Source organism: Mixophyes fleayi, chromosome 8 (assembly GCF_038048845.1).
Source record: "Mixophyes fleayi isolate aMixFle1 chromosome 8, aMixFle1.hap1, whole genome shotgun sequence".
Lineage (NCBI taxonomy): Eukaryota > Metazoa > Chordata > Amphibia > Anura > Limnodynastidae > Mixophyes > Mixophyes fleayi.
Genome location: NC_134409.1, coordinates 142,798,065 through 142,819,811, shown reverse-complemented (window position 1 = coordinate 142,819,811; position 21,747 = coordinate 142,798,065).

Genomic DNA, 21,747 nt, shown 5'->3' with positions numbered 1-21,747 from the left:
GCTGGAGACATGGCCGCAGACACAGCAGTTCGGAGGGCAGATCGGAGGATAGGTAAGTGCGTCGGACCCCGGGTGGAAACCCCAGGGGACCGGCATGTGACAGTACCCCCCTTTAAAGGTGGTCGTCACACACCTAGAGCCTGGTTTCTTGGGAAACTTAGAGAGGAATTTCTTCAAAAGAAGCGGTGCATTAATATCAGATGCGCGCATCCAGGAGTGCTCCTCGGACCCAAATCACTTCCAATTCACAAGATACTTAACTCCTCCTCTGGAAATCTTAGCATCCAATATCTGACTGATTTTGAATTCATCATTCTGTTGAACAATAGGATGGGTGGAAGTAGCTGAAGAGGAAGAGCTCTCCCGAAACCAAAGATCCACTCGGTTGCAAAGTGAAATCAAGGCATCTGAGGAAGGTAGTTCTTGAGAGGAGAGGATGTCTTTTACCTTGTCCGAGAGACTTTGCCAGAAGGTGGCTCCCAGGACTTTGTCTTTCCACTGATGTTCCGAGGAGAGAGTTCGAAAGTCAATAACATATTGTGCCATAGAGCGTGACCCCTGACGCAGTCAGAGGATACTGGAGGCGGCAGAGGTAACTTGCCCAGGTTCGTCGAAAATATTGCGAAATGCGGAGATGAAGGCGGTGCTATCATTAAGAAGGTCATCATTGTGTTCCCATAATGGAGAGGACCAGGCCAGACCTTATCCCGAGAGTAGGGAGACGTTGTACGCCCCTTTAGATCTTTGTGTGGGAAAATTCTGCGGCTGAAGCTCAAATTCTAATGAACACTGGTTTAAGAATCCCCTGTAAGCTTTCGGGTCACCATCAAATTTATAAGGGGTAGGTAAGGGCAAGTTGGACGACGCGGCGGGTAGTACCTCTGGAGCCTGGGCCTGTGCCGCTGGTGGAGAAGGAGAGGGAGGATTTACCTGCAATGAGTCCAGACGAGTAGCTAATGTCTGCACACACTGTAATAACTGTAATTGGGCAGCGTCTTGTCGCTTTAATCTTACAACGAGGTGCTGAAGCAAGTCTTTGGCAGAGGGTTCTCCCGCAGGATCCATTTGGGCCGATTCTTACTATCAGAGTGCCCAGGGACTGAGTTGGATCCTTCTAGGTTCTGCTGGGATTGACGCTACTTATCCTAGGGGCGCAGAGTGTAACAATGCAGAAGGTTTTCACCAGGGATCCCCGCAAGGGAATTTGGACTTCACAGTTTTCACACTGCAGGTCGCCGCCCCCTATGGAGGTTCTCAACGAGCCCCGGGAGAATAGTTGACTCCTAGGCACAAGGGCCTAAAAGCTAAGTAATAACCTCATAGATAAATATACTTGGGGTAATAGAGAGAGGAAGAGATGATCTGCAGAGCGTTACCCCTGAGAGTGGAGAAGACACACAGGAAACGGTGGTCTGCGGACAGATTCACAGAGAGGTCTGACAGCTGGTGCGTTCGTCTGCAGCTGCTGCAGCTACAGTGTCTGCCAATACTACAATGACTACTACTAATATAGTGCCTGCTACTACTACAGCTGTAATGTCTGCAGCTGCTACAGCTACAGTGTCTGCTACTAATATAGTGCCTGCTACTGATAAATCTGCGGTGCATTCTGCTGCTATGGCTGAGATGTCTGCTGCTCCTGCAGCTACAGTGCCTGTGTGTGAAGATACCTTTGTTCCTGCTGGAGAGACGGGTGTTAATGCTACGAGTGTGGAACAGCCACATTCAGAGGCGAGTGAACTTGATGAATCGGCAGTGAATGAGAGTATACAGGTTCTTGAGTCCGATATTTCTAAGATAAGGAAGCAAATTATGTTTAAAAAGAAACAGAAAAACAGTGCTTCCAGCCATGACCGTGCTGGGTATGCTTTGGAAATTAACCGCCTGGATTAAGTCCTGTCCGAGAAGCAACGGCAGTTGCAAGCTCTGCTTTCCCGGTTACAACCGTCTGCATAGGAGGAGATCATGTCAGAGAGGGAAGAAACCTCTGCATCTATGCCTATGAATGTACCTGTCTCGGGTGTGTCGGACTCGGCGGGTAACCCGCTATATGATTGCATCTATGAACTGGAAGGGGAGCAGCCGATGGTATCAGGTGAGGCTGCCAGTGCAGCAGGGGGAGATGATGGTTTGCCAGCAGTTAATGTGGCTAGACCGGAAGGCTCCCCCTCTGTACCGCTTCCCACTAATATGGTGCGCTCTGCCCCTGACATTCAAAGTGTGTGCCCAGCTACGTTAAATAACTCCAAGCCTGTTTCAGACTTACATATGGAGACAGGGGTAAGATTACGGTCAGGTGCTGTAGCTATTAGCCGATGTGGTGTGCGCTCGTCTCGGCTCTCGGCGGGGGTCATCCCCGTGTGTGCTGGGAATGCAGCTCCAGTACCGGTGTCTGTGGCTATCCTGTCTGTTCCTGCAGTTCCTCTATTAGCGTGTGATGGTGGGACTAAGCAAGGTCTCAATAGAGCCGCTCTGAGTGTAATTCAAACACAGGTGATTGACTCCATATATGGCCAGTTGCAGATTCCAATTAGAGCTAAGGATGCTCTGCGAGTAATAGAGGAGTCTGCAAAGAGAATGCTTGCCATGTTACCAAATGTAAATAAGGTTAACGATGTATGTCAGAATGTTCAAGCTCCAACTGTGTGCAGTGATGTACTAGGTCAGCAAGTGGTTAAGTCTACTACAGTCATAACATCCTCTGATTCAGTCACTCTTAGTGCAGCTTCTGCAGATCCTGTACAGGTGCCCTGTACACAAGTATTAGGTGTAATATCTTATGTGGGGATTGTGTCTGGGGCAGCAGCACCTCAGGCTCATTCAGTGACTCCAAGAAGTCAACCACCAAGGAGGAGAAACATGGTACAATTAAGGTACACAGGCAGTGAAGCTCCAAGTAGACCAGACTTTCTTAGCATGTTCTTTTCTAGCTTTGGTTTTACGGCAATTTATTAATTTGCCTGCATCCACCCTGTGGGTACGATGGAATATGACATCAGTTTTGTTACATATTACGGGCTTCAAGCCTTTTGGTTACGTTGGGCAGAGCGTAGGAAAGCTGACCCCTGGTCAAGCTTTAAAGCGTTTGCAATCACCCGTCAGCTTAAAGTGACCATACTAGTGAGGAATGAGTCCCTCCTGGCCTCTGATAATTTATTTTGGCTAAAGAGATTTGCGGACCCATTTTCACCACTAGAGAAGATGCCGGATCTGGCTAATCATGTCTGGGGTGGCGGATGGTCCACCACGGTCCAACTGCGGTGCACGGAGGCTGGTACCGCGCACATTCCATTGGTGGCTTTCATTGGTAGTGATCGCATACAATGCTTCTACCCAGGCCAGCCAAGGATGTGTCGCCGCTGTGGGGACTTCCGTCACCTTAGCATGAACTGCCCGGTGCAGAAGTGTGGCCATTGTGTTGGGTTGGATCATGAGTCCCGCACTTGTACAAAAATCAAATGTAACCTATGTGGGGAGGAAGGCCACCGTTTTAGTAAGTGCCCCCATGCTTCACATAACGTTGATATATTTGATACTGATATGGTAAGGGCGACAGAGCTGATGGAAACTGGAGATACGACACCTCAGGCTGGGTGCTCTATTCAGCGTCCAGTATCCTCTCCTGTGTCAGGGCCTCCCCAGCTAGTTTCTGCCGTGCCTCAGCCAAATGTCCCAGTTACTAAAATCCCTGTTCCAGTGGCATAACAGCCTTTTGTGACCCAAGGAGGGGGCGTGGTCCAAGGGAGGTACGCTTGATCTTGTCCAGCAATTTTTTGGTTCTTTCGAGTGATGAGGTAAAAAAGGTTGAGGTGGTGAGGAATGGAGAAGGTGAGCTGGTTTTTAGGCCCAAAATAGTAAGGAGGAAAAAGGCTAGAAAGTCATCCCTGTGTACCAGAAACCTAAGGACAAGTCTAAGAGGAAAGATGGTGAGACAGCATCCAAAGAGGTGGAAGTATTGGCAGAAAAGTTTCTTTAGGAAGCACCTGTAAAGTCTACCTTGTCAGTAGTGGATATAGCTCCTAACCCCCCTGTCTCTCGATTTCAGACCCTTTAACTGCGTTCCCTAGTGAGGCATAACAACCCATCTCAGAATTGCCTGTCCAGACCTCCACCTTTACAGCCCCCCCTACTATGCTAGATCCTGATCCCCCGACGCCTGTCCCTCCTGACCCAAAGGAAGCTGTTTTGGCTGGTCCAATTCAGATGGTGCAGCCGCCTGAATTAGGTGTGGTAGAGAGGGCAGTTGTTGTGGATTTACCCTCCCTAGCAACTACTTCTAGTATTGTTGTTTCAGTGGTTAATGAGGTATCTCCAGAAGATGAGGGTGAGGAAATAGTCCTACTTGATAATGTGGGCTCTTCTTTTGAGGTAGGGGCTCCCAGTGTGGGTGGTTAATTGGCTTCATATGATCTACAGGCAGGCCGAGAGCTTCCCTCTTGTGAATGGTTGGGTGGGTCCGTCCTTTGCAGTTGATTCGGGTGTAAGGCAAGGTTGCCCCCTGAGCCCGCTTCTGTATGTGTTTGCCATTGACCCCTTCATCCGGAGGCTAGATGGAGGCACTGTAGAGGGGGTGAGACTGGGCCCGAGTCGTCCATGGAGGGTCGTGTCGAGTCCTTCGAAGGCATTGGAGGCGGCAACTCTAATCCATAGGTACTCCAAGGCCAGTGTTTCGGAGGTAAACCAGGAGAAGAGCGAGGTTTTCTGTATCCAATTCGGCCCTGGTGACTATGGCAGACAAAATTGGGAAGCCAGACTGGTTGAAGCCACCCAGAAAGTAGAGAGCTGGAAGAGGTGTAAGTTATCTCTGGGGAAAAGGGTAGATGTCAAAACCTTCCGTCTGCCATTTTTCTTATACGTTAGCTATGTGTGCTTCTTGCAGGAATCTTTATGGGCTAATGTTTATGCCGTGTTCTTCCAGCTTTTGTGGGGGAACCGGATGAACATAATTAAGTGAATTGTGACCTATATGTCGAGGAGGGACGGTGGCCTGGGGATGGTAAACCCATTTTTTTTCTAACCACATTCCTCAAATTACATCTGGGGAGTCTCTTATTAGAGACCCCTCCTCAAAGGGTAGAGGGGTTTAGAGTCTGGGTGCATCCCTTCCTCAACGTCTGGATAGAGGGAGGTGCGGTAAAAAGTTTCCGGGTTCGGCATGGATACCTCCCAGCCTACGTGTCTCTTAGCTTGAAAGTGACAAGGCGTTGGAGCCTGGAGTTGGGGGAATTTAAAAACTTCTCTAGAAGGGAGTTGGAGAGAAGAATTTTGCACTCTCACTTCTCGGAAGAGCTGTCACTAAAAGACTGCCTGGGTAATGTGTGCTGGTAGGGACTGGCTCTGGTAAATTCCCAGTGGATTCCTTCAAAATACTTGGACATTGCCTTGGACATGGGAGACTTTACATGAGGGTAAATTTGAAGTATAGGAATGCCCTTGATCGTGGCTGCCCACGGGAGGAGTGTCAGAGGAAGGTGGAGGCCATGGACCATTTCTTGCTCGAATGTCCCTTCAGCATAGAGGTTTATAAGAGGGTTTCCAGAGCCTTGGGCATTCCCTGCCTTTTGGGGTTTAGTTACCCTGAGTGGGTGTATGGAGTGCTCAAGGGTAGGTGTTGGAATATTAAGTTGACCACATTTTTTTCTAGTTAGCTTAGTAGTCTGTACTAGTAGTATTTCACGTGGAATGCACTGTGTCAAGTGTCCATCCATCAGAAAGTCCTTCCCTGCGAAGTGGTGGTGGGTGATATTTTTCACGAGGTGTGGAAAATTAGGGATATGGAGAGGTCCCGGATGGACAATGCAAGTTGGTTCAGACTGAGGCCTCCATGAGGGGGTCAAAGTCCGGGGTCTCTCCATCTGCAGCTGTTCTGTCCTGCACCCCCCATAGATTTTGTTCAATTAAATTATTTTATATACGGTTTGCGTACACTTAACAAAGCTTAGGTCAGTTTCTCATTGCTTGTTGTAAAGATTATTGTGTGCTGTGAGGGTGTTGTTTGATTTTTTGATTTTGATGTATATTGAGTTGGTGGTGTGGTCACCCTATGATTTTAAGTTTGTATTTTTGATATTTATTGGACTTTATGTTGGACTTTTATTGGGGCATACCACCCCTAATTTCGTAAATTGATTTTAATCTGTGTACCACACCTTGTTTACGTTTGTTTGTACATTTGTTGCAAGTGCTGAATAAAAACATATCCATCACATTCCCTGTTTTGCTCACACAATCAAATTGGTAGTACCGAGTTTTTTAAAAAAATGACATGCAGGAGATGCTGTTTGTGTCTAGAAATAATTCGGATCATTTTCGGCATTCTGCAACAGAATGTAGGAGATTACAGCTGCTGCAAGAAGAATCGGATTTAAGGGGGAATGTATTTTAGTCCAGCACAGTGGAGAATACTTTCTGTGTTGTGCAAGGTGCTGAAACCACTCTAAGTAGTCACCTGTGAAGTGAGTTCAGACACTGTTAGCTTGAGTAAAGTGATTCCCCTAATTAGACTTTTGGAAAGCAGCTAGAGAAATTGAGGAGATTAAACTAACCAATTCTGCTAACTATGTAGGACTTGTAGATCAAGTACTTTATTTGCTTCGCCAGGATCCGAGAGTTAACAACATCTTGAAATCAGATCACTACATTTTCGCAACTGTGCATGATCCTAGGTTTAAGAGCTATGTCTTCTCTTTCTTTCCAGCTGCCTCAGATCTCAAGAGATGCAATGAGCTCCTGGTCAGCAAGCTGATAGTTCAAGTGGTATCTGAAATGATGACTCATCCTCCCTCAGTTTCTTTGGCAACTGCTGCTAGGAAAAAGCTTAGCTTTCCTAAGACACCCAGTGGTGATGCAGATGAGTCAGTACAACATTTTGACATTTTTTCTTCTGGTGTAAAAGAATTGGCCAAAAATCATGACAGTTCTGTCATAAAATGAACTACAAATTTCACTGGGAAGACCATTATCGGCATTTATATCAAAGTACAGAGACTTCTGTAATGGTGGATTCCAGCAGGGATGAATTAGTATTGTATGAGGATGATGTACACACTGACAAGGGTGAGGATGATGACAGGCTAGATTGCAGGTGCTGGAATCTAGCTGAGAGAAGGGAGCTAGCTGATGCTGGTATGCTTGTTAATATTTTGGGTAGAATGGCATGTTGGCAATTTTATGTTTTTCTAAATAACACTTTAAGCTTTATTAGAAAGGAGGTTTTTTTTCTTTAAAAAGGTACAAGCTTTTTTTTATTTTTCTTTCCCTGACTTAAAACCACTGTGCACATAGGCTTTAGTACATGATGTAGAGGGATTAGTATCATCATGACTGAGACTGGAGAGTGACAAGATTAATGTGACTGAAGACTGGAGAGTGACAAGAACAATGTGACTGGAGAGTGACAAGGACAGTGCCACCCCTCTAGTTTCTGTATGAGCTATGACACAGTAGAATGTCACTGGAGACTTTAAAAACACTGACAGCCCTATTATTACAATTTCTGTTTCGGCACTAAACACTGAAACCTGTCCTATTGCTGGGTGAGTTATGACACAGTAGAATGTGACTGGAGACTTTTAAAAACACTCCCAGCCCTATTATTTCTATTTCAGCAATGACAATTCGCAATGGAGCAATGGCACGTAGACTGTAGACTGGCAACAACACTGGGACCTCTCCTGTTTCTGTGTGAGCTATAACTCAGTAGAATATCACTGGAGACTTTTATTAAAACTGCCACCCCTCCTCTTTCTGTTTTAGATATGACGCTCACCAACTGTACTAGAGACTGCCAAGAATCGTGCTACCCTTTCTGTGTCTCTCTGTGAAATGGTGCCGGATCGCTGTAGAGGGCGGTATTTATAGAATCAAAAACTTGCGAGATCCGACGATGCAACAATGATGTTTTGCCTCGTTTTCACTTCCGAGAGCGAGCAAAAGTACGGAGTCGGCTTGGCTTGGTACTCGGATCAGCGAAATTCGGGTGGGCTCAGTTCTCGGAGAACCGAGCCCGAGCATCTCTAGTTTTATGTAGTCTTTGTTTTCCCCTTTGCAGAGCACCATGGCACCTTTCAAATCAACTACAGTAATAACATATTAACTTATTTTTATAGTATATGCAGATTATAGAGGTAACAAAGCAATTCATCATCAGGTTAGAAATACACGCCCCCATATATTTCTTATCTGTTAAGTACTTTTTTTAAATAAAGCATTATTAGCTGGAGTCCCCCCAAAATATTATATCTGTTTAAAAATATTTATTTTTAGATTTAATCCACAAATAAAAATGGTAATGTATGTGAATGTGGCAGAAAATGGGCCAATAATAGTTGGTTAATGGGTGATGATGTTTTTCCCTCTGAGATCCATTCTAACATCTCTGCAGACACCGGTGATCATGAAATATTAGCAGGTTAAATCTCTGGCCAAATGTCCAATTAAAATCATCCCTTCTTCAGAGTCTCCTTGTGCAGTAATACTAGTGTCACGGTGTCAGATGTTAAAATAATCCTCAAACCCTGCTCAGGTGAGGACTTACCTCCAAGAAGTGCAGAGTCTAATGGAAAGAGGGGTATTCATCAGGTATCCCCGCAAGGGGATATGGGCTTGGCTGCTCTCTTAACACAGGTCGCGGTCCTCTAGGAGGCACAGTGCAGGGTGCGACAACCAGGATACAGATGAGACGAGTAACTGAGGTGGAGCACCGGAAGCTAAGTGCATAGATGGATGGATCTGAGGAACGAGATGGAATGGCAAAAGAGCACTGGAGCGCGGAGATCCTAATAGGTTATAGAGCGCAGGATCGATTGAGATGCACACTGTTCTGCGGAACGGACCACAAACAGGGTTGAAATGTAGATAACCAAAACTAGACAGAGAGGTGATGAGCTGCAGAGTACAGAGCTGCTGAGATCCCGATGGAAACAGATTAGCCACAGGTCTTCATCGTGGAACAGGTAACACGAGTACAACCGAGAGGTAAAAGCTGCAGCTAATTGGAGCGATGAGGTCCTGATGGGCAGTATCGCCTGGAAGAAGGATCGATGAAGATGATGCACAATGTTATGCAGATTAACCACAGGTCTTGATCGTGGAACAGGTAACACAAATGATACCAATAGTAGATGACAGGAGTCTGAGAGAACAGCGTCCTCACAGAGGGAGAGACCTGAAGATCTGACAATGGAAGATAGAAGGAAGGGCCTTAAATAGTGAACTGACCTACAGTCAGCCAATGTGAATCCAGGAGAAGTTTGAAAGTGCCGGACTTACACATGCGCACCAACTGTTGGCCAAATGTCCTCTTCAAGAACGCCGAGCAAGCCAAACGGTAGCGGTAGTCAAGGGCATCCAATGCCGATATATGTGTACACACTATACACGATTTACCTTCAGATCTGTGCTCTTCATCTGATCCTATAGTCATTTAGGCTAGGTACGCACTGAAGAATTTTCCGACCGACGTGTTATATACAACAACTTTACCTTCAACAGAAGGTTTGATCGCTTGGATGATTAATGCGTACACACTAGTCACATTTTAGGCGATTAACGAAAGACAAACACAAAAACGTGCTATATAAAAAAAGTGATATAATTATGCAGGCAGGCAAATGTAATATACATATTTTGCCTTTTTATTAATGTATATTGAGTGTACAATAAAGTGAAATATAGCTATAATTAAGGAGGCAGACATAAGCAATACACATATAAGTGAAATATTGTTTTTTTTTATAACACTACACTGACATAAGGTTTATAATTAAACTGGCAGACATATGCTGTATACACTAATGCAATAGACACCTGCAATTGCTTTAAGCACCTAATTATCAAATGAGTGATGTACGGACAACACACTACGTGGGACTGGTACAGGCATCAGAAATTAACATACACACGACGCCCCCAAAGGAGTCGCAGCTCGATGAACCATTGGAAACTTATACACACTACTTGATCGTTAGGTGGATTAGTCGGAAAATATTAAACAGTACGACCAACCAAATGAGCTGACAATCGACACTTTGGCATGACTTTCGACCATCATGTCACTATACTCACTAACCCGACTTTCGACTGAGCGGTCGTATGTGGGCTGATTTGCCGAATTTTTGGACAAAAAATGCTCCAGTGTGTACTAGGGATGAGCGGGCTCGGATATCTGAAATCCGAGCCCACCCGAACCTTGCCAATCCGAGACAGATCCGGGTATTCCCGCCAATTGCAAAACTGAAAGCGAGGCTCCGAGTCATAATCCCGCTGTCGGATCTCGCGATACTCGGATTCTATAAATTCCCCGCTAGTCGCCGCCATCTTCACTCGGGCATTGATCAGGGTAGAGGGAGGGTGTGTTAGGTGGTCCTCTGTCCTGCTATATCTCGTGCTGTTCAGTTCTGTGCTGTGCTGTGCTCTGTGTTCTGCTCAGTCCAGTTGTGCTGTGTCCTGTGCTCTGTCCTTCTGAGTTCAGTGGTGCTGCTGGGTCCTGTGCTGTGTCCTGTTCAGTCCAGTGGTGCTGTGTCCTGTGCTCTGTCCTTCTAAGGGCATTGTTATTTCCCCATTATTCCCAAGTTATAAAAAATTTTTAAAAAAGTTATAAAAAAAAAAAAAATAATTATAAAAAAAATAAATAAAAAAAAAATATACAAAAACAATCCTGCAGTATAAGTCCATTGGTACTGCAATATTACAAAGTTCACTGATTCTGCAGTATAAGTCCACCAGTGGTACTGCAATATTACAAAGTTCACTGATTCTGCGGTATAAGTCCAGTGGTACTCTCCTGTGCCGCATACAATTTTTAAAGGCTTTGCCGAGTGTGTGTGGCTTAGGGGTACGCTCTCTTGTGCTACATATAATGGAAAACAAAAATTTGGAGGATAAAGCTGCGAGGAAAAAGCTCAGTTTAACTAAAAGACCTGCTGGCGGGGATGCTGATAACATCTGGTCCGGACTGAAGGACCTGCCAATCATTGCAAACATGTCTACTGTTGCTGCATTGGATGCTGTCACAATAGAAAAAATGGTGGAGGATTATTTTGCTGACACCATCCAAATAGACATGTCAGACAGTCCATATTGTTACTGGCAGGAAAAAAAGGCAGTTTGGAAGCCCCTGTACAAACTGGCTCTATTTTACCTGAGTTGTCCCCCCCCCAGTGTGTACTCGGAAAGAGTTTTTAGTGCAGCGGGGAACCTGGTCAGTGAGCGGCGAAGGAGGTTGCTTCCTCACAACGTTGAAAAAATGATGTTTATAAAAATGAATAATCAATTCCTCAATGAAGTACAGCACTGCCCTCCAGATAGTACAGAGGGACCTGTGGTTGTGGAGTCCAGCGGGGACGAATTGATAATGTGTGAGGAGGAGGAAGTACACACTGTAGGGGGAGAGGAATCAGAGGTTGAGGATGAGGACGACATCTTGCCTCAGTAGAGCCTGTTTAGTTTGTACAGGGAGAGATGAATTGTTTTTTTGGTGTGGGGGCCCAAACAAACCAATCATTTCAGCCACAGTTGTTTGGTAGGTCCTGTCGCTGAAATGATTGGTTTGTTAAAGTGTGTATGTCCTATTTCAACAACATAAGGGTGGGTGGGAGGGCCCAAGGACAATTCCATCTTGCAACTCTTTTTTTGGCATTATGTTGTATATTGTGGTGACCACTCCTCTACGCAGTCCAGGTACAATTTTTGGTGTAATTAAGACCAGTTGATGGTTTTCTTATTATATTGTGGGGACCACTCCTCTACGCAGTCCAGGTACAATTTTTGGTGGGATTCAGACCATTTGAGGGTTTTTAAATTATATTGTGGTGACCACTCCTCTACGCAGTCCAGGTACATTATTCGGTCCGATTCAGACCAGTTGATGGTTTTCTTATTATATTGTGGTGACCACTCCTCTACGCAGTCCAGATACATTTATTGGTGCGATTCATACAAGTTCAGGGTTTTTAATTTATATTGTGGTGACCACTCCTCTACGCAGTCCAGATACATTTATTGGTACGATTCATACAAGTTCAGGGTTTTTAATTTATATTGTGGTGAGTAACCACTCCTCTACGCAGTCCAGGTACATTTTTTGGTGCGATTAAGACCAGTTGATGGTTTTCTTATTATATTGTGGGGACCACTCCTCTACGCAGTCCAGGTACAATTTTTGGTGGGATTCAGACCATTTGAGGGTTTTTAAATTATATTGTGGTGACCACTCCTCTACGCAGTCCAGGTACAATTTTTGGTGTAATTAAGACCAGTTGATGGTTTTCTTATTATATTGTGGGGACCACTCCTCTACGCAGTCCAGGTACAATTTTTGGTGGGATTCAGACCATTTGAGGGTTTTTAAATTATATTGTGGTGACCACTCCTCTACGCAGTCCAGGTACATTATTCGGTCCGATTCAGACCAGTTGATGGTTTTCTTATTATATTGTGGTGACCACTCCTCTACGCAGTCCAGATACATTTATTGGTGCGATTCATACAAGTTCAGGGTTTTTAATTTATATTGTGGTGACCACTCCTCTACGCAGTCCAGATACATTTATTGGTACGATTCATACAAGTTCAGGGTTTTTAATTTATATTGTGGTGAGTAACCACTCCTCTACGCAGTCCAGGTACATTTTTTGGTGCGATTAAGACCAGTTGATGGTTTTCTTATTATATTGTGGGGACCACTCCTCTACGCAGTCCAGGTACAATTTTTGGTGGGATTCAGACCATTTGAGGGTTTTTAAATTATATTGTGGTGACCACTCCTCTACGCAGTCCAGGTACAATTTTTGGTGTAATTAAGACCAGTTGATGGTTTTCTTATTATATTGTGGGGACCACTCCTCTACGCAGTCCAGGTACAATTTTTGGTGGGATTCAGACCATTTGAGGGTTTTTAAATTATATTGTGGTGACCACTCCTCTACGCAGTCCAGGTACATTTATTGGTGCGATTCATACAAGTTCAGGGTTTTTAACTTATATTGTGGTGAGTGACCACTCCTCTACGCAGTCCAGGTACATTTTTTGGTGCGATTAAGACCAGTTGATGGTTTTCTTATTATATTGTGGGGACCACTCCACTACGCAGTCCAGAAAGATACCTCGTTGCAACGTTTTGGACTAATAACAATATTGTGAGGTGTTCAGAATACACTGTAAATTAGTGGAAATGCTTGTTATTGAATGTTATTGAGGTTAATAATAGCGTAGGAGTGAAAATAAGCCCAAAAACTTGATTTTTGAAGTTTTTATGCTTTTTTCAAAAAAAATCTGAATCCAAAACCTTAAATCTGAACCAAAACCTTTCGGCAGGTGTTTTGCGAAACAAATCCGAACCCAAAACATCACGAAAATCCGAATACAAAACACAAAACACGAGACACCAAAAGTCGCCGGTGCACATCCCTAGTGTCTACCTAGCCTTAAAGAATGTGACAGCACAATATTCATTCATTCATTCATTCCTGTCACAGTGATTAACCTCATTGTTATAGCTATCCACAATGTCATTATACATTTTGTTAGCTTTTGTGACTCTGAAACGAAAAATCCAGTTTCAGAATAAATGGACGAATTATCCCACATACAGCACTCTCTACATTATTCACCGGGACACCAGCTGATCTTCATTGCCGGCAACAGCTGAAAAGATCCTGACTTTGTAAACTCTATGGAGATTGTGATCGTGAGTGCAGACACACCGCAGGATCGGAAGGCGGTTAGGATGAGATTTTTAAACAGGGCGAGCAATCAAATGAAATGACGATCGGTACTTTTGAATGACTCTCGTTCATCATGTAAGTATACATACGAATATCTGGTCGAACGGTTGTTTATTAGGTGACTGGCCAGATACTTGGCTGTAAAACCTGGACATGTGTAGCAAGCCTTATTACCAACCAGGGCAGTCCAGTGTCTTGATATAGGACCTTGACCACACTGAGATGTTGTATGTTTAATTAAATCATGAGACTCGCCTATGTGGAAACCCTTGTTTCAGTAGCTTGTTGCCCCAAATTATCCAGGTGTTTCCAATTTTTGCTTAGTACCTGTAGATTTTTCAAACGTATTTCCCTGAAATCACTGACACTTCGCTGATTTGCAGATTAGGCTAAATGTAAATGGCTTCAAACACAGAACACAGAAGTAAGAAAAACACATCAAATTTACCTCCTGTTGTTTTTTTATTCTGCTTGTTGTCATTGAGGACGTATTACAGCTTTATGCAACGTGAACATATATCTGATTTGATCTGTTTGTTGAAATAATTATAATAAACAGTAATAATCTCTAAAACAAAGAGTTAAACTGGGAGGTGTAGTGTTATCAGTATGGGCGGAGTCCCAGATGGAAAATTCATAGCAATGTCCCAGTGATTGGCAGATGAAGGGATCATACAACGTTATGGGACTTGGATGACCTCTTTGTTTTAAACCAGAATATTTACAGAAATTACAGACATTGTTGTGTATAGAATCACCAACACGGCCACTCACTGAGTGCTGCTCAGATAGGAAAACTTGTCCTCTAGGGAGATACAGGTTTATCTCCATACAAAGCAATGTGTCTTATATAAATTCCCGGCATAGCTATCGGCTGAACGCAGCTGAACCAGAGGGTGCCATGTACACAGGTAAATGGCTTCCTCCAGTGACTGCTCCATATAGTAAAGGAATTATGAATTATTCAGTATCCATTTCACCCAATACACAGTTGTCTGCTCTGGTGCTGCCATCTCAGTCAATTATGTTGAATAGATTCATTGATAAAGGGTATTTTTGATTTATTAAATGAGGCCAAGTTGCTCTGAGTGGAAATAAACGTTAAGAGCTGGAGAAGAACATATTGAGCCTGAGTCATTAAGGAAAGTAAGGCCAAAAAAGGGAGTAACTTTGCTGCTGGACAAACCATGTTACAATACAAGGGGTACAAATTAGATGATTACTTTGCACATAAGATAATTACTGGCTGCTTCTTCATGTAACACACAAATACTTGATAGTTTTATTTTTACACTGAAATGTAAAGTTGATCTAGGACATGCTCTACCCCAACTATACCCCAACTATAAATCTGTCCTCACATTTTACGTTTACCTCCCCCTCCAATGCAACATGGTTTTGCCAAGGTGAAAAGTGACTTATTTTTTTGCTTTGCTCTCCTTCATGGATCAGTTTATCAGATGCATATCTAGCGGTTCTCTTTATTTCACAATCTCTCCCCCTAGTGGTTATATCTTGGTACATTTCTAAACACTCCAGGGGGTAAATGTACCAAGCTGCGATTTTGCATTTACAGCGATTTTCTCGGGCGTGTATTAAAGTGCGAGTTGATAGAAAATCACCAGTATAGTGTTTCTTTCAAAACCACCATTTCCAAAATGGCTACAAATCACAGTCCCGACGTTTCACCCCTCTAGCAGTACAAGCCATAGGTAGAAAGCTGCGATTTTGCCCCAGATTGATGTTAAATTCGCCAGAATCAACACGCTGCTTTCTATAGGCGAGATTAGCAAACACATCACTTTTACACTGCGGTCAATGTTAATACAACAGGAGGCAGTTTAATTTAATCATGATTTATGGCGGTTTTCACGATTACCACCATTCCAACACAGAGGACACCTACAAGGAAAATCCGAATGTGTATAAAACCAATTTGAATGTAACCAGACTAACCCCAAAGCGACGCTGTACATCTCCGATGGCAGCAACATACTCAGATGTCCGGCACAACACTTTGACGTCATCGCGACCTGAATAAATCTTAATTTAAAGCGGTAATGTCTAGTTAAGTGTTTCAACACTTAACCTGAGGGGAGAAAAAATAATGTAGATAAGAAATTAGTGGCCCAAATTTATGTTGTTTCTTTGTTTTTTGTCTTTTTTATTATGTTCACTTACTACTTAATTATCAGTGGGGGTTGTTTTATATTTAAGATGCTGTGGATAAAAGTAATACTTCCAGATGGTGACACCACTTAAAGTACATACTTGTTACACTACACAACGCTGCTTTGTATAGGCGTGATTAGCAAACACATCAGCCATTGGTCTATGCAGGATAATGAGGACTATAAAAAGGGTGCTTGAAAATGGTTTTGATAGGAAAATTGTTGTTGGGTGTTTTGGAGCAACAGCTGATTTTGGAGTCAGCACAGAGAGGGAGAGGGGAACATCTAGGCTCCTCTTAGGCTGCCCAGGACAAGTGGGTTTTTGTATGTGTGTTATTGGTGTTTTTATGTGATGTTTAAATCACCTAAATGTATTTATGTTTCATTCTAGGTGACTCAGTATATGGGTGTCAATCCTGATTTATGACACCTCTGTTGAATCCACACTCTCCTGATAGAATGAGTCGCACACGGACAATGTGGAGTGATATAATGTACATTTGGCCTTTAATGGTCCAGATCTGGTGGTGTCCCTCTCTATGCCCCAAGTAAGGTGGCTGATATGGTGTGGTGCTGTCTGCTGCATAATTTGGCCCTAAACCAAAGTATCCCCCTAACACCAGCAGTAGACCGTAACGAAACAGCTGATGTGGATAATACAGGGGGGCAGGTCAGAGACAGGATATTCCAGATTTATATTTCAAGTGTGCACTGTTTTTATGGAAGTGTAATTGTTTAGTAGTTACCAGTAACCTTGTTTTTTTTATCTATTCTTATAGAATCAGCTTCATTATCAACATCATAAGCACAGAACTATTTTGGAAAATCCAATAACCTCATTTTAAGGGTATGTGTATGTTTTTTGAAATAACCATTTAAGCAGCATTGGAAGATAAAAACAATATCATAAGTTTGCCCAGATTGCTCATTTATACATCTTAAGGACAATCAACTTTGCTAATACCAGTGTGCATAAAGAACTTTTTCATCTTCTAACTAAATTTCAGACATCAACAACACAATTTGACCAATGTCACAGGCTTCGGGTAATATTGGCCACACACAGACACTAAATTACTGTAAAAGTTTGCAAACAGCCCTAGATACATTATTTAGTCCGGGTATCTGCAAAGATAGAATGAATAGAGACAACCTCTATTATAAACAATGATCCATTTGTGATCAACCCAGATACATCTTAGGTGTTTTACCAACCACTTGTATGGTTATGTGAATGTTTTAAGTAATCCATTTGGTCTATCAGTGCACTGATTTCAAGAAGTACATATCAATCAATATTCTCTATATTGTATGTTTTTGGATACATCATATGATATTATGGGCAATTGTTATTAATACTGTGTGATAATAAATACATATATATTTTTATACCTATTTCGTTCATTATAGATTGGTGTGGTTTGTCAGTTTCAGTGCTTTGAACCTCTTCTTTGTTCATTGTACATACTTTAGGATCTAACCCGTCCTTCACAGCTGCGTTCTGACCTTCACCCTAATATTTTACATATCTATTAGCGCCAATATACATTTTTTAAAAATGTAATTTGTCTTCGATGATGAATTGGATGCACTTGAGTTGTCTGGTGTATAGTACGATTAATATAGTACGATTATGTAGTACGATTATATAGTATGATTATATAGTACGATTATATAGTATGATTATATAGTACGATTATATAGTACGATTCTGAGCATGCGCAGAGCCATTTTATGCAAAATACGGCACATACCGGGCTTTACGTTCCTTAATGAATCAGGCCCTACATTTAAAATATGAAGCTGTATTTCTTTGTCTGGTCCTATAAGTATTTACTTACAGCAGTACTAAAGGTACCCACAATGTGTGTCCCAAAGAACAATATCCTGATTATATCACAATACCGAAACTGTTCCTGAACGAAGACTAATAATGAGCAGAATAGAAATACAGGATTTAGCTGCATAATTATAATAATTTGGTCATTCTGCACCAGGACATAGAGCCTTCAGGCCAGTTATTGCATATAAACACTAGAGTGTTGTTTTGCTTTGTATTTTTACGTAGCAGTTCAGACTATTTTATGTGTTTTATTTGCTGTTTCTATTCATTTCTATTCATTCAAGCAAAAAAAAAAAAGCAAAAAAAGAAATAGAGATAAAACTGAAGAGAGAAGTCTAAACGACTGGAGGTCTAGAAACCTTAAATTTATTTATTTGTGTTTAGTTTACTTTCATAGGCAGATCATTTTGTGTAGCCCATAGTAATATTGCTAGATGAGACCTATTTGTGTATATAGAGGTCAGAGAGTATATTATAGCTCTATGGCTGTGTCTCTGGGGCTACATGAGGGAAAGTTATTCTTCCACTTTTCAGTGAGTAATCTCATAGCACTGATCTCTTATTTTGTAATTAATTGATTCCAATAAGCTGTGTTACTTCAGTGATTTCCTTCAATCTCTCAATGCTGCAGTTTAATATGCTGCATGAGCTTCAGACAATCTCACCCATATATTTTAAAAGGATACATGATTAATCGCTGATTACAAGAGATGTTAATCGATACTGAGCAGGAAATGGGCGAATACAGAAAGTTTCTCTTTTCTTTGGATGATTGGTTCACATTATATCCCACTGTCCATCGCTGCAGAATTCCCTGGTGCATTGCAAACAAACCATGATAACACTGACGTGATTATAATGACCAACTAAACCATCGTAGTTCTCTACAAGTCGTAGTGTGTTAGCCCAAAAAAGGTGCCGATCCTGATCAGAATCTGATGGGAATCTATTAGATGGCAAATCTAATTGGATGACTGTGACTGTACCTGCTGTATCCAACCATTCTGGCACATTGGTGAACAGCCGGATATACACTGCCAGAGATAGACCATAGAGCACCTATAGAGAGATGGGCCCTCCATGGGTCCAGAGGCCGCATATTAGAAGGTCTCCTTCCTCTGCTTACCCACAGAGTGAATCACTGAGCTGAAAAGATTTGTTTAATCACACTGTTATCCTGCTCCACATTTTATCTGGCTCCACTTGTTTTCCTGCTCCACCTGCTATTCTGCTTCACCTGTTATCCTGCTCCACCTGTTACTCTACTCTACCTTTTATCTGGCTCCACCTGTTATCCCGCTTCACCTGTTTCCTGCTCCACCTTTTATCCTGCTCCACCTTTTATCCTGCTCCCCCTGTTATCCTGCTCCACCTGTTATCCTGCTCCCCCTGTTATCCTGCTCTCCCTGTTATCCTGCTCCCCCTGTTATCCTGCTCTCCCTGTTATCCTGCTCCCCCTGTTATCCTGCTCCCCCTGTTATCCTGCTCCCCCTGTTATCCTGCTCCACCTGTTATCCTGCTCCACCAGTTATCCTGCTCCCCCTGTTATCCTGCTCCCCCTGTTATCCTGCTCCCCCTGTTATCCTGCTCCCCCTGTTATCCTGCTCCCCCTGTTATCCTGCTATACCTGTTATCCTGTTCCACCTGTTATCCTGCTCTACCTGTTATCCAGCTTCACCTGTTATCCTGCTCCACCTGTTATCCTGCTCCACCTGTTATCCAGCTTCACCTGTTATCCTGCTCCACCTGTTATCCTGCTCTACCTGTTATCCAGCTCCACCTGTTATCCTGCTCCACCTGCTATCCTGCTCCCCCTGTTATCCTGCTTTCCCTGTTATCCTGCTCCCCCTGTTATCCTGCTCCCCCTGTTATCCTGCTCCCCCTGTTATCCTGCTCCACCAGTTATCCTGCTCCACCAGTTATCCTGTTCCACCTGTTATCCTGCTCCACCTGTTATCCTGCTCCACCTGTTATTCTGCTCCCCCTGTTATCCTGCTCCACCAGTTATTCTGCTCCACCAGTTATCCTGCTCTACCTGTTATCCTGTTCAACCTGTTATCCTGCTCCCCCTGTTATCCAGCTTCACCTGTTATCCTGCTCCACCTCTTACTCTACTTTACCTTTTATCTGGCTCCACCTGTTATCCTGATCCACCTGTTATCCTGCTCCCCCTGTTATCCAGCTTCATCTGTTATCCTGCTCCACCTCTTACTCTACTCTACCTTTTATCTGGCTCCACCTGTTATCCCGCTTCACCTGTTATCCTGCTCTACCTCTTACTCTACTCTACCTTTTATCTGGCTCCACCTGTTATCCCGCTTCACCTGTTATCCTGCTCCACCTTTTATCTGGCTCCACCTGTTATTATTCTCCACCTGTTATCCTGTTCCACATGTTATCCTGTTCCACCTGTTATCCTGCTCCACCAGTTATCCAGCTTCACCTATTAGGGAGTTAGTAATTTCTAGTCATATTGTTGCAGATTTACTTTGGGGCAATATACCTACATTTTTTTAGTGCATGATAAACTGATGAATTAGCATCATCTGCCACTGGCACAACAGCAATATGTTAGGATTCAGAATTCAATTGACTGAATTCCGATGCTGATCGAGATGCAAATTAAACTATAATATACCCACAATGAAAAGAAATGGAGAGATTGAGTGAAAATGTGGAAGAGGTGACTGTTTATATTATATTAATATTGCGATTTATACCAACTAGAAGAGTTATATTCTACTTCTAACCCTCTCAGGCTTTCTACCCCCGGCCACCTCCACCTGATGACTACCCAGATACCAAGTTACCCCCAGTCCAATGCACACAACGCATTCAGTAACCCTGTCCCCATCTGTACAGCCAAAGGAATCGGTTGTCTTTCATTTCTGGTCTGTGTCATTGTTATTTATTTATACAGAGTGCTGCATTTCCACAACTCTGTTCATGTAATATAAACTAAGTGACGCACAAGGTAAATAGACTCCTGGGAGCTGCAGGATTGAGTACAGTGAGAGATAGATAGAATACACTGTAATAAAGCAGAATAAAGTGCAGTGCGCGGCCCAGAACCTGTTAGAAAGCGTATGACCAGAGCTGGGACATAGAGAGGAACAAACAACCCCACACAGTAACTGAGTAAGGGTTCTTCACTGGTAAAGAGATTTAACATGAATATAATGGGGCAACATGGTGACACAGTGAGTAGCACTATATGTATAAGGTGACACAGTGTGTAGCATCACCAAACACATAATTAATGCTGTACTAAATACTGTTCTATATTAAAACCAGGGAATGTTAGTTCCACATATTACAATATATGTTAAGCTGATCAACTCACGCCAAAGTCTTCCCAATCTGGTCAGTCCTAACATGATCAAATGCTATTTTATCTGGGCTTAAGGCTGACCTGCACACAGCTTTTAAAGGCAAGTCTGTCCCAAGCACTAGCTTGGGAAAGAGTGTAATAAAATAATATAATGTATTGTAACCAATGTGGATCCCACCACCACACAGCACACCCCTCATGTGATTAAGATACAAATAAATGGACTTGTCTGTGTTTCTTATTGATGGTCCTCATTGGTGTCCATCACAGCGGAGTCTCTCAGGAGGCAACTAACCTCCTTCCCAGATGTTTTTATTTGTATCTTTGGTATCACATGAGGGGTGTGTTGTGTGGTGGTGGGATCCACATTGGTTAAATACATTATATTATTTTATTACACTATATGCAATTTTCTCATGTTTTCTTGATATATGAGATAAATCCATACATCTGAGAAGTGCATTGGAGTGGACCAGCATCACAGAGCTGTTGATGTGTGCAGGTCCCTATTTATATCTGGTACGCATGTAAGAATAACTGTGTTCATGATGATCTACACTATTAGGTTCCTATATACATATATATATAGTTTGGAGTGCCCAGAAAATTGGCAATAACAGCACTAGGTTAAGCCAGTGCTGGGGGCGCTATAGTGGTGAATCGGGCTGTGTGGGGTCC